The sequence below is a fragment of the Ailuropoda melanoleuca genome, chromosome 3, assembly GCF_002007445.2.
Source record: "Ailuropoda melanoleuca isolate Jingjing chromosome 3, ASM200744v2, whole genome shotgun sequence".
Lineage (NCBI taxonomy): Eukaryota > Metazoa > Chordata > Mammalia > Carnivora > Ursidae > Ailuropoda > Ailuropoda melanoleuca.
Window position 1 is genome coordinate 71,007,586 of NC_048220.1, and position 13,132 is coordinate 71,020,717.

Consider the following 13,132-nt stretch of genomic DNA (forward strand, 5'->3'; position numbering starts at 1 on the left):
ACGTGGGGCTCGATCCCATAACGCCGGGATCACGCCCTGAGCCGAAGGCAGACGCTTAACCGCTGTGCCACCCAGGCACCCCAAGAATGTATATGTTGACTATGGTCTGGTAAAGTTGGGGCGGCCGCAGGGGGAGGTGAGAACTAGGGCTGGAAGGAACAAGTTGATAAATACCAGGTTGCAGGGAGTCACCACACACCTCACAGGGTCTCAGGGCAAAGTGCTGCTGTCCTCAGGAGGCAGAAGCCAGGAGTGAGGGGAAAGTATACCTGAGGCCATGGCCTTTCTTGGCCTTTCTGTGGAAAAGGCAAGGGTAGTGACAAAGATTCTTTGTTTGACGAAACTTTAGTGTGACTCTCAGAACCCTCTCCTAGGGTCCTTTATGTACTTCCTTGTCAAATCTAGTTTTGTCAGTAATCCTGATAAACTGTTGAGCAGGAATCCCTCATCCTCCCCATCGGAGCATTCTCAGTATTTGATCAGGTTTCTCCTTTTCCACCATCCCAGAGGCGACGTCTGACCACTCTGGCCTGTCTCCGAGAATCCTGTTAGGTCTGTTTAGTCAGAACACCCCTGACCCTGGATGTTTCCTCTTAGTGATTTTTCATTCACTAACCCCACCCTGTTCCTTCGTACATTGCCACTTGCCCATGCTGCACTGAGTTGAGCCCAGTCTCTCCCCCACTGTAAAACCCCGTTTGGTGGGCCCTATGCCTATTGGGGTGATCCTGAATACTATCTGCTTTATGGTACTTTCATGAGAGCCACTGAATATTTGTTTTCTGTAACAAAGGACAAGATAAACAGTTTGAAATTGGCTAGCTGTAATGATTTTGTGGGCTTTGGTCTATAGCAGTGGTCTCTAATTTTCTGGTACCTGCCTTTGGGATGATTGAGGCAGACAGAGGACGTACTGCTCTGCACCGGTTAGTTTACATATAAAAGACGTGCTTCCAGCTGAGCCTCTTGTTACCTCCAAGAATTGGCTAGTCCTGCAAGGGGCAGCCTCTGACAGGCTCTCCCACATGACAGAGCATAAAGATAAAGACAATAGAAAACCTAGTTAATAAAATTGGCCCTGTGATGAATGGATGTCAAATAGACAATTACAGAATCTAAGAGAATACAGAACAGTGGCATTGAGTACATTGACAGTGTGCAACAATCAATACCGTCCGTCTCCACAACTCGCATCTTCCCAAACTGGAGCTCCATACCCATTAAACAGTAACTCTCCCTTCTCCACTCCCTCGAGGCCCTGGCAACTGCCTTCCTCCTCTGTCTGTATTAATGTGACTATTCTAGGTACCACATACAAGGGAAATCATGTATTTGTTCTTTTGGGACTGGCTTACTACACTTTAGATAATGTCTTCAAGGTTCATCCATGTTGTAGCATGTGTCAAAACCTTCTTTTTAATGACTTTATGTATATATCCTATTTTGTTTTCCTCTGCTTTCATAAATGGACACTTGGAATACTTCCACCTTTTGACTATTGTGAATAATGCTGCTCTAAAGATGGGTGTACAAATATATCTCCTTGAGACCTTGTCTTCAGCTATTCTGGGTGTATGCACAGAAGTGGAATTGCTGGATTTTATGGTAATTCTATGTTTAAGTGTTTGAGGAACCAAGAGTGAAGTGTTGAATTTCACTGAGGTTTTAATTTTCATTTCTGTAATGATTAGTGATGCTGAGCGTCTTTTGATGTGCATACTGGCCATTTGTATACTTCCTTTGAAAAAATGTCTAAACCCTTTGCCCATCTTTTAATGGGGTTACGTTTTTTTGTTTTGTTTTTTAATTGAGTTGTTAGGTATTTTTACATATACTGTATCTCAATCCCTTATCGGATAAATTATTTGTGAATCTATATACTATTTTCATTTTGTGGGTTGTCGCTTCACTTTTTTGATTGTGTCCTTTACATTTGTGTCGTTTAATTTTAAAGAGCATCAATATATTTTTGTTCCTGTTGTCATATGCAAGAAATCATTACCACATCCAATATCATGAATCTTAACCCCAATGTTTTCTTCTAAGAGTTTTATAGTTTTCTGGAGGCACCATGATTCCAGATTTCAAGCTATATTTCAAAACTATAATCATCAACACAGTATTGTATGGGCACAAAAGCAGACACATAGATCAAGGGAACAGAATAGAGAACCCAGAAATGGACCCACAACTATATGGTCAACTAATCTTGAACAAAGCAGGAAAGACTAGCCAATGGAAAAAAGACAGTTTCTTCAACAAATGGTGTTGGGAAAACTGGACAGCCACATGCGGAAGAATGAAACTGGACCACTTTCTTAAACCATACACAAAAATAAATTCAAAATGTGTGAAAGACCTAAATGTGAAGCAGGGAATGATCTGAATCCTATAGAACACAATCAGCAACCTCTCTGATCTCAGTTGTAGCAGCTTAATAGACGCATTGCCAGAGGCAAGGGAAACGAAAACAAAAATGAGCTGTTGGGATTTTGTCAACGTTAAAAGCTTCTACACAGCGAAGGAAACAATCAACAAAACTAAAAGGCAGCCCACAGGATAGGAGAAGATATTTGCAAACGAAATACCTGATGAAGGGTTAGTATCAACAATCTATAAAGAACTTATCAAACTCAATACCCCAAAAACAAACAATCCAGCTAAGATATGAGCAGAAGACATGAATAGATGTTCCAACAAAAGACATCCACATGGCTTACAGACAGGTGGACAGATGCTCAGCATCACTCAGCATCAGGGAAATACAGATCAAAACCATGATGAGATACCACCTCACACCTGTCAGAATGGCTAACATTACCAAGAATCAGTAGGTGCTGGTGAGAGTGCCGATAAAGGGGAACCCTCTTGCACTGTTGGTGGGAATGCAAACTGGTGCAACCACTCAGAGAACTGTTCGGAGGTTCTTCAAAAAGTTAAAAATGGAAATACTCTATAATCCAACAATTGCACTAGGTATTTACCCAACGGATACAAAAATACTGATTCAAAGGGATACATGTACCCTGATGTTTATAGCAACATTATCAACAATAAGTAAACTATGGAGAGACCCTAAATATCCATTCATTGATGAATGGATAAAGAAGTTGTGGTGTGTGTGTGTGTGTGTGTGTGTGTGTGTGTGTATTGGATTATAACTTAGCCACAAAAACAAACCTTGGCATTCGCAATGATGTGGATGGAACTAAAGTGTATTATTCTAAGTGAAAGAAGTCAGAGAACGACAAATGCCATATGACCTCTCATTCATATGTGGAATATATGACAGAAAGGAGATGAACATAAGGGAAGGGAGAAAAGAAAAGAGAGGGAAAGAAACCATAAGAGACCTGTAACAATAGGGAAGAAACTGAAGGTTGCTGGAGGGAAGTGGGTGTGGGATGGGTTAGATGGGTGATGGGTATTAAGGAGGGCGTCTGTTGTGGTGAGCACTGAGTGTGGCATGTAAGTGATGAATCACTGAGTTCTACTCTAGAAACCAATATTGCACTGTGTGTTAACTAAGTAAAATTTAAACTAAAAAAGTTTTATAGTTTTAGCTCTTAGGTATAGGTCTTTGATCTATTTGAATTAACTTTTGTATAATGTAAGGTGTTGATAATTTATTGACAAAAATCTAAGACTTTTGAGTCTTGAAATTATGTGCCCCAAACTGGTAAAATTTCTTAACAGACAAGTGATGGAAACATGACATCTGAATAAGGTTTTGTTTTGTTTTGTTTTGCTTTCCTCTCCCTCATCCTCCTCTTTGTCTCTCTCTCTCTCTCTCTCACTCTCTTTTATTTTCTTCCCTGTGTTTTCTACGTAAGACAAAAGTTCAAGTTAAAAGTAAGAGCTTTGGAATATATAAACTTACTTTGCACCTTTAGCATCCTATGCCTATTTTCTTTGTATAATAACTCTCCTTGAGCCTAATTATAATAATTATCTTTTGGAATTCTACAATACAAAAACTTTTATTACAAAAATGTAAATCTATTTCCCATCTGCTGATGTTACTAGATGGTTTTCTTCCTTAGGTTTGATAATCCTCATTGCAACAATTCCTTTCTAGCTACATACTTAACAAAAAGTCTCCCCAGATCTTAGTAAATAACCTTCAGAGACTCTTGGGTAACTTCCACTGTAAGGCTGAGTAGGAGATTAGAAGAGCTCCCTTAAGACAGGCAGAGATGCCATTCCTTGGAATGAAGGAAAACTTAAGAAAAATTGGAAAAAGTCCTTGTGTATGAAAGGACTCTTCCAGGGATGTTGAAGGAAGGTGGTGAAAATTGATTAGATTCGACACAAACTTCTAAGGCAAAGCCAGAAAGATTTCTGTTTTTGCGGGGTGGGGAGAGGCTGGTTTGGAATGCAAAACAGGTTAAAGTTGACTGTGAGGTTTCTGGCTTGAAAACCTGGAAGGAAAGGCTTGACATCAGTTGAAATGGGTAAGACTGGGTAGATCAGTTTGGAGGAGGAAGGATAGGAGTCCAGTTTGGGACATATTAAGTTTTGGATATCTGTTAGTCACCTAAGAGGAAATGTCAAGTGAACGTTTGGAAATATGAATTGGGGTTTCAGAAAAGAAGCTATGTACTGTATGGTGACTAACATAATATAATAATAATAAAAAAGCTAGCATTGTATATAGAAGTTTGGGAATCACTGGCACAGACATGGGAAAATAAAGTAAAAGGAGCATATGTATTTAGATAAAAGGAAAAAGATTGAGTCCTGAGGTAACCTAACATTAAAAGTTCTAGGGAAAAAACCCCATTAAGGTTACTGAGAAGACACAACTATTTAAGTAAGAGGAAAACAATGAAAATATGTCACTCTAAAAGCTAAGTGAAGAAAGAATATTTGGGAGACAGCATTGATTGACATTTTCAAATATTGAGAGGTCAAAAAGGATGTGAACTAAGAATTGCTCACTGGACTTAGCAATGAGGGGTAATTGGTGACCTTGGCAAGAGAAATTTTGCGGTGCTGGAGGTTAAATCCAGATTGTGTGGAGAATAGGAATTGAAAACAAGTGCAGACAATTCTTTTTAAAGTATTTTGCTGCAAAGAGGAACCAAAAAAAAAAAAAAAAGAAGAAAAGAAAAATTGTATAGGAAGGTAGTTTAGAAAAGCAAAAGGCTGTATTAAAGATTAAATGTCACTCTATTTGGATGTTGATGGTGATGTAAAGCAAAATTGCCCCCCAAAATGTGTCTCTGACATGAAGATTATTTTAAGTATTATTTTTTAGAAAGAGAAGACTCAATTTTTTTAAACCTTCTCCTTCACTGGCCCCCCAAATTTAGATAAGTTGCCTGCACCAAGAAGACAGCTATCACCAAAGATACCTTTGTTTTCAGACTGTTCCCTAAAACATAGCAAATATTTGTTTACTAAACATTTGCTTTTCCCACCTCCTTGTGAATTGTCTTCCTCCTCTTTGAAGTTCCAACCTCTTATACCCCCCTCTTAGGTTAGTGTAGCATTTAAGCCTCATTTGCCTGACTGCCTATAGGTCTCATCTTATGGGGTCCTCATGCATAAGTAATACAATTTTTTTTTCTCCTGTTAATCTGTCCTGTGTCAATTTGTTAGATCAGTCAGAAGAACCTAGAAAAGTATAGTAATATTTTTCCCTTCCTGAAAAGAAGGATTGAAGAGCGAGGAGGAAATTGGTGCGGAAGTTAGAAACAAAATTACTAAAGTTGTGTCCTTAAGTAAGTGACAAGCTCTTTGCGAAGTCAAGGGATAGGGTTTAGACATTAATAGAGAGTTCACCTATACTAACAGGAAGAAGGGTGTTCAGGGTACAGAGGTCCAGATGCTGGTATATGGGTTGATAGAGAGCTTGGTGTACCTTTCCTTTGCTGCTTTTTTTTCAAAGAATCAGGAAGCAGGGTGATAAGCTTGCACTGAGAACAGGGGTGGACATATTTGAAAAGTAAGAGGTGCACTATAATAATCTAGGAAAGTAGATGGACTAGGGAAATAGAGAATAGTGATAAGATATTTTAGTGGTCTCCAAGACAACCCCTAGGTTCCATGATTTGCTAGGAAGACTGACAGGACTCAACCATAGTCGTACTTAACACTATGATTTATTATAGCAAAAGGCACAAAGCAAAATCAGCTGTGGAACAGACAAATGAGGCCAAGTCCATAGGATACCAGGTATAAACTTGTAAGAGCACTTTCCCAGTAGAGTTACATAGGACATTTTCATTTGTTGAGCAACCAGTTGTGACAGCACATGTGAAATGCTGTCTACCAAGGAAGGTCATTAAAGACTCATTGCCTGGGGTTTTATTGTGGGCTGGTCATGTAGGCACCTTCTGTGTAGCACATACTAAAATTTCAGGCTTCCAGAAGGAAACCAGAAGTTCAGAATAAACCATACTGCTTGCACAAATACTTGAGGCCAAATGAGCCATTCTTATCAGAGAATGGTGGAAACCTCTCCTGAAATTCAAGTTCCCAAATACTGGCCAAGGGCTGGCTTTGCCAGCAGGCCTCTCTAAGGACAGCAGTCTTAGGTCTGCTATGTTAACTCTTCTGTATACCAATGTAGTAGTCGTCATTTTAATGTGAGATGGTAGCTGAAAGACTAGCATAGGTGTGGTTCTCTCCAGCCACTGACATAGAAAATGAAAGCTGGATTTAGCCTCCATATCAGTGTTGCAAGTGAGCACAGTGAATCAACAGAAATGCAAGGGAGTTAAGAGTATATAAAAGGAAGTAGCAATAAATCTGCTAAGAAATGTAGGCTTAGGGTGGAGAAAGAGAACATTTGTAGATTGAACAGTGAGGGGATAGAAAAATTGAGCATGGGGTCAAAGGGTTGTTGGAGAATGGAGATGTAAGAAGTCAGAAGGAAGATTGTGTGGTGATCAGAAATAAGGCATGGCACTGAGATTGTGAAGGAGGTATAGCTATTGGTTAAGGCCAGGTCTGGGGTTGACCCATTGGCAGTAGTGACTGAGGTGTGTGAAGGGCAAGATCATTGGAGGAGAAGAGGTCAAGGAACTATTTATAAGCCAAGGTATTGAAAAGTTCTTCTGTGTGGAAATTACAATTAACCACGAATTAACATGGGAGTAGTATTGGAGAGAATGATAATGAGCCAGGAACTGACACCAGTGAAAAATGGAGCAGAAAGAATTGGAAATAGGTTGATAACTGAACAATTCAGTGTAGGGAGTAATATGTCTGATAACGTGCAATTTAAAACTGGGGATTGAGAGAGGTAGGAGGAAGAATGAGCCAGTGAGAAGAGTAAGAAGGATACATGCCCCACTTGAAAGCGCGGCCCAGGGGAGAAAAACAACCGTTGCTTTACAGAGCTGGGTGGGAAGCAGAATCTTCAGGGAAAGGCAGACTTTTTAGCTATATGTAGCCAGAAAGTGAACAGAAGAGAAGGTGTTGAGAACAGACTTTTGCTGGTGGTAGACTTTAATTCCAGAAAGCTCAAAATAAACTTTTTGGAGATAGGTATAGGTGCCTGGAGGTAGGAGCAGAAGAGGAAAAGAGATCATGTGATAGCCTTATGATAATTAAAGTATCTGAGATCTGAGGGTCTGAGGGTTCTTGTGTTGACCAACATGAACAGGGAAAAATGACATGCTGAGATTGGTTCTGGCAGATTCAAGGAAGATAGGGGCTGTGACTAGTCTAGGTTAACAAGGAGTTGTTATCTAGCCTTTTCTTGACGTCCTTCAACCGAACTGATGAAATCTGGGATAGCTGGATCTTACTCTTGAACTGACAACCTGGTTGATAATGCAGGCAGAAGACCTGGAGTGGGAGGGATTATTGTCTTAGGTGAGGCATTCATTCGGTTCATTCTTGACCTCTGTTGGGGACAAGGTGACCTTACATGAATGAGGTTATCTTTGATGAGTCTCTCAATCTGGGAATACTAAGGTATAACTTGGATCTTTATTCTTTGTTCCTTAAGCTTCTTTCTTTTTCTCTCTTTCTCTCTTTCTTTCTCTCTTTCTCTCTCTCTTTCTCTCTTTCCTTTCTTTCTTTCAAGACCTGATTTAGAAAATAGTGATAATACGGGTCTGTGTCATAGTTTTAGAGCTGACTATGAAAACCTGAAATATGGAAGGAGAACAGCAACTGAGAAAGAGAACAGTGTCTGTTTTTTCCTATTTCCGGCTCCTTGATTTTATTGGAGAAACAGAATCCTGAAAGAAATGTAAAAGCTTAAAAGGAAAAGAGAAAAATAAAAGTTATTTTCTTAAAGTAACTTGGTAGTGAGATTTTATGTTCAACTGTAAGTTGTTTATATATAATTGAAAGAGAATATAGAATGACTGCAGTAATCAGACCGGGTAAAATACTTATATAAGAGTTATAAACAATTAATGCAATCTAAGTGGGCTTGTGGATTCTTCTTTTTGCAGTTAGTCTTACACATTCTCCCCAGAGAAAAAGGAAGTTGGCATTATTTGGTAAACTAAGATATTTTTCTCAAGTTTTAACTTAATCTCAGCCATAAAATATAATAACCTTCTACAATGAAAAGGTTTGTTTATACTTTGTATCTGCATCTGCTGGTCTGTCATAAAGGTGGGTGAACTTGCAGCATGGCCCATTCTGTTTTTCATGCCCTGAAAATTGGATCTAAATGCAATTTCCAGATTGGGTAAAGCTTTTATTTCATACAATTCAACCCGTGCATATTACTCCTCTATCCTATAACAGCTGTCTTTACATTATACCCAGTCACAGAAATACTACAAGAATGTTTTCTAGGAACCAAAAGATAATATTGACCCTGTTCATTTGGTCTGTCTCCAAATGCTGCATTTTCTTCCCACTGGAAAACTCATTCCTGTGTAACTTTGAGCATTTTCTGGTGGACCGTTGTGTTGCTTTGCAGTTGGTTGGCACTATCGAAGGGTATGGATTGGCTTCTTAATTAAAATGGAAGACAGAGTTGGTCCTCTGGCATTGGGGTTGTGGTTTGTTTTCCCTATAAATGACCTCACGGTTGCCTTTGAGAATTTCTTTTGGCCTGAGACTACAGAAGACAATGAACTTGGATCTCAGGTTCAAAGGTACGGATGAGAACTAAACCACTGCTAAGAAAATATAGGATGTTTGAGAAAAGGGGAATGCTAGACTGAGAGGCTGAACAGTGGGATTGGACATGTATTAGATAGACTTGTAGTTAAATCCCGGCTCTGCTTCTTACTAGCTGTGTGATCCTGGGCATGTTACTTAACAATTCTGAGCCTCAGTTTACATGCTGTAACATTGTTGGGAGAATTAGAGATACTTCTTGAGAGGTTCTAGCTACATGGTTAAGTATTTAATATTTTATTAGAAAGATTCATATTACCCTATGACAATGTACCAAATTTCTTCTCAAGCTGTGAAATTTTCCTCCTCCATTTTCCTTTTGTTCCTTAAGGAAAAGAATAATTTCTAATCTCTCTTCTCTGTTTAAACCTTGAGCAGGGACAATTACAGCCTCTAGAGTATACCTTGTTGGTACAGTTGCCTGACTTTGGATTCAAGCCCTTGTTTTGGATGCCGCTGACCTTCTTTCCCACGGGTAGTTATCACCTGGAGGGTTAGTCAATATGGCTGCCCTAATACGATGTAGAAACCTGTTGGGTTTAAAGCCAAGGCTGTTATTTGATGGCACTGCCACATTTATGAACACTCTTATCTGCTTTCCTGGTAAAGACATATGACAGCTAATGTCGTGTTTATTCATTTTAAAAGAAAAATCATTTCCAGTTTGTAACAAACTGACCTTACCGCTCTATCTAAAGTAAAACTGGATGCTATTAGTTTTGAGGTTTATTCTGTTTGAAGTTGCATAGGTAAAAGGATCAGAAATACAGTAATTTTTTTTTTTTTTTAACCACAAAAGTACGGTAATTTCATTGTCCTCTTGCGAGAAATGTAGAGAAAGGTTGCCAGGAGACTAAATGGATCTTAAGGTACTCAATGAAAAAGCAAAAATCTCTCACTAGCTACAAAAACAAAACCTGCAAATAGAAAATATTCACAGCAGCATTCCCCAATGGCTGGAGCGTTTCACTTGGTTGGACACACCAATAAAACCTGTCGAGAAAATAAAGCGAGATATTTTATGCCTACATATATTTTGAGGATAAAAGACAGTGAGGCTCCCTCTTTCAAACTTAGTTTAAACAAAAAAGGAAAACCTTCAGATTATTTCAAGCTCCAACTTAAATATCTAGGTTGTTTAGCAGCAGAAGGCTTTTATTTTTCCCTGCCTATCATTATTGTTTATTATTTATATTTTCTTGATTTTCTTTGTGACCACTGATGCTTTTCGATGATGGATTTGGGGGCTGGCTAACAGAGTCCTGTCCACAGCCCGGAGTCTTCGTTCTGTAGTGATTTCTTGTTGTTCTGAACCCCCTGGTCTGGACGTGGACTGCGGGGTGGCAGCTGCTACGTCATCAATCTTCTCGCTTTTTTCTTTTCACAGAACTTAATAAATTCTGAGGAATGCTTCAAGGCTTTCTCTGTCTATGAAAACAAACTGATCCTTTGCAAAACATACATTGGTTTTCAAGGAAATTTTACCTTCATGTTCACTAATGGAAACTAATACGTAATGAATATTTTTCAGGGATCAAACCCAAATGCCTTCATGGATGAGACACGGAACAAATACGTGAAGGAAGGGGGAACGCAAGAATATAGAGGAGAATGAACAGTAGAATCTGGGTAACAAAATACTGTGATTTCTTAAATGTTTGGAGGTCAATTTTGTTTAAACAGTGCCTAACCTAACCATTGTCATCTCCGTCTGTCAAATTGTTGACGATATGTGTTTTTTCCACTTAATTCTTAACAGTATCTGACTGGGAAATTTTTTTTATTCCCATTTTACAGATTAGAAAACTGAGGCTCAGATAATTGAGACAATTTAAGGCCACAGTGAAGTTTAGAAGGCTGAGATTTGAAATCATATCCCCTGGAATCAATTCTAAGATTAATTGTTTCTGAACCGTGCTCCTTCTGTAGCCTTGAATACACCCAGAAGTTGATAAAACAACTCATTCATCCAAAAATTGTGTGTCAGGGAATATTTTAAGCATTGGAAAGGAAGCACAAAATCAACCAGGTGAACTTCTGCCTTCATGGAACTTATATCTTGGCAAGGGAAAGCAACAAACAAAATTTCAGTGTACAATATTGTCTTTTATTATTAAGTGATACAGAGAAAAATAAAACTAGGAAAGGAAATGGAGAATGATGGGGGAGTCAATTTTTAAAAAGTGGGATGGGACTAGCCTCCCTGAGAATGTGACATTTGAGAAAAGGGAATGAGTCCTATGAATGTCTGTGGTTGGTTGGTGTGTTCTAGGCTGAGGGAACAAGTGTAAAGGCCTTGAGGTAAAAATGTGGCAGCTGTGTGCGTGAATATTGGAGATGGGAGGAAAATAGGAGGATAATACAGGTCCTCTTGAGTGTGAGGAACATCAAAGAGGCCTTGGGGACTAGAGTAGAATACCGAGGAGGAGACAGTAAGATATGGGGGCAGACCGCTAATGGGGAGATTGGGTAGGGCCGGATAAATCACTGAGAATACTTGGGTTTTCAGTCTGAAGAGATGGTTGATGGGAAGGCACTGGAGGATTTTGGATTTTATGTATTTATGTGAGAGAAAGAGTAAGCATGAGCACAAGCTGGGGGAGGGGCAGGCTTCCTGCTGAGCATGGAAGCCCTACATGGGGCTTGATCCTAGGACCCTGTGATCATGATTTGAGCCAGAAGCAGACACTTAACCAACTGAACCACCCAGGTGCCCCAGCACCGGAGGATTTTGAGCAAAGGAGTGACACAATCTGACTTAGGTTTTATACGATCTCTCTTGTTGCCATGTTCAGATTGGACTAATGAGGCAATTGGACAATGAGTTTAGAGACAATGGTGACTTGGACCCTAGTGATAATAATGAAGTGAATGAGAAGTGATGAGAATCTATATTTGTTTTGAAGATAGAACTGGAATAATTCGCTGATTAAATATGGGATTTGAGAGGCCGAGGGGAATCAATGACAACTCAAAGGTTTTGGCTTGAGCACCTGGAAGAGTGGCCTTACCATTGACAGTGGTGTGGAAAGCTGAGGTGGACCAGGTATGGAAGGACCAGGTATGGAAGTTAAGCTTCAAGCTTGTTAGGTTTGAGAGATTTATTAGATTTTTGAACAGAGGTGACCATTGGATAAACACATTGTGGATTTGAGGAGAGAGTTGGGCTTGGAAATACATATCTGAGAGATGTCAGCCAACATAAATGGTATTTAAAGCCATGAAACTCGATGAGATTATCAAAAAAGTGTATGTTGATAGTGAAGAGCAGATGTCCAAGGACTGAGCCTGAGGCACAGCCATATAAATCCACCAGCTTTTGCTTTAATGTATTGTCTGAGGTGATGGTAACACCTGTGTTCAGTCTGTGGATTTCTAGAATCTCGTAGTGAAGTATTTCTTCTATAATTTTGTTAGGACTTTCTTCATCCCATATATATATATATGTGTGTGTGTGTGTGTGTGTGTGTGTGTGTATGTTGCCTCAAACTCAATTTTATCCAATATTGATTCTTCTATTTGAGCTTACTTTGGGTTAGTATTTGATAGTATAACTTTTTAAAAATTTCTCACATTTTTGAGAAACTATGTTTTAGGTTTTCCTTTAAAAACAGTATAGCTACATTTTAAAAAATCTTATTAATTTATTAATGTTTGTTTTCTTTGAATCAGTTTACTTTGGGACTGGAATCCAATCTAGGTGCTCTGGTGAGAAATTGAACTTTTGTCAGTTGTAGAGATTTGCCCTCCCTTCCAGGTCTCGTTTTGTTAGTGTTGTGGAGCTTGATGCGGGGCCACAGGGTTTGTGGGAGGCAGTGATCTTGTGGCTATTAGTCATTTGTCCCCACATGTTCTCGTAGAGGTACGCATGGTTTGTGTCTCCAGCCCTTTTAGGTCTGCTGGGAGTTGGCATCCTGGTGTAGTGATCTGGTGGCCTCATGTGGCTCAGAAAACCATTCTTTTTTAGGGTCTTGATAATTCCCTTGGGCATTGCCACAGAGTCAGGCCTTGGTGTTCTGAACCTGGGGTCCTC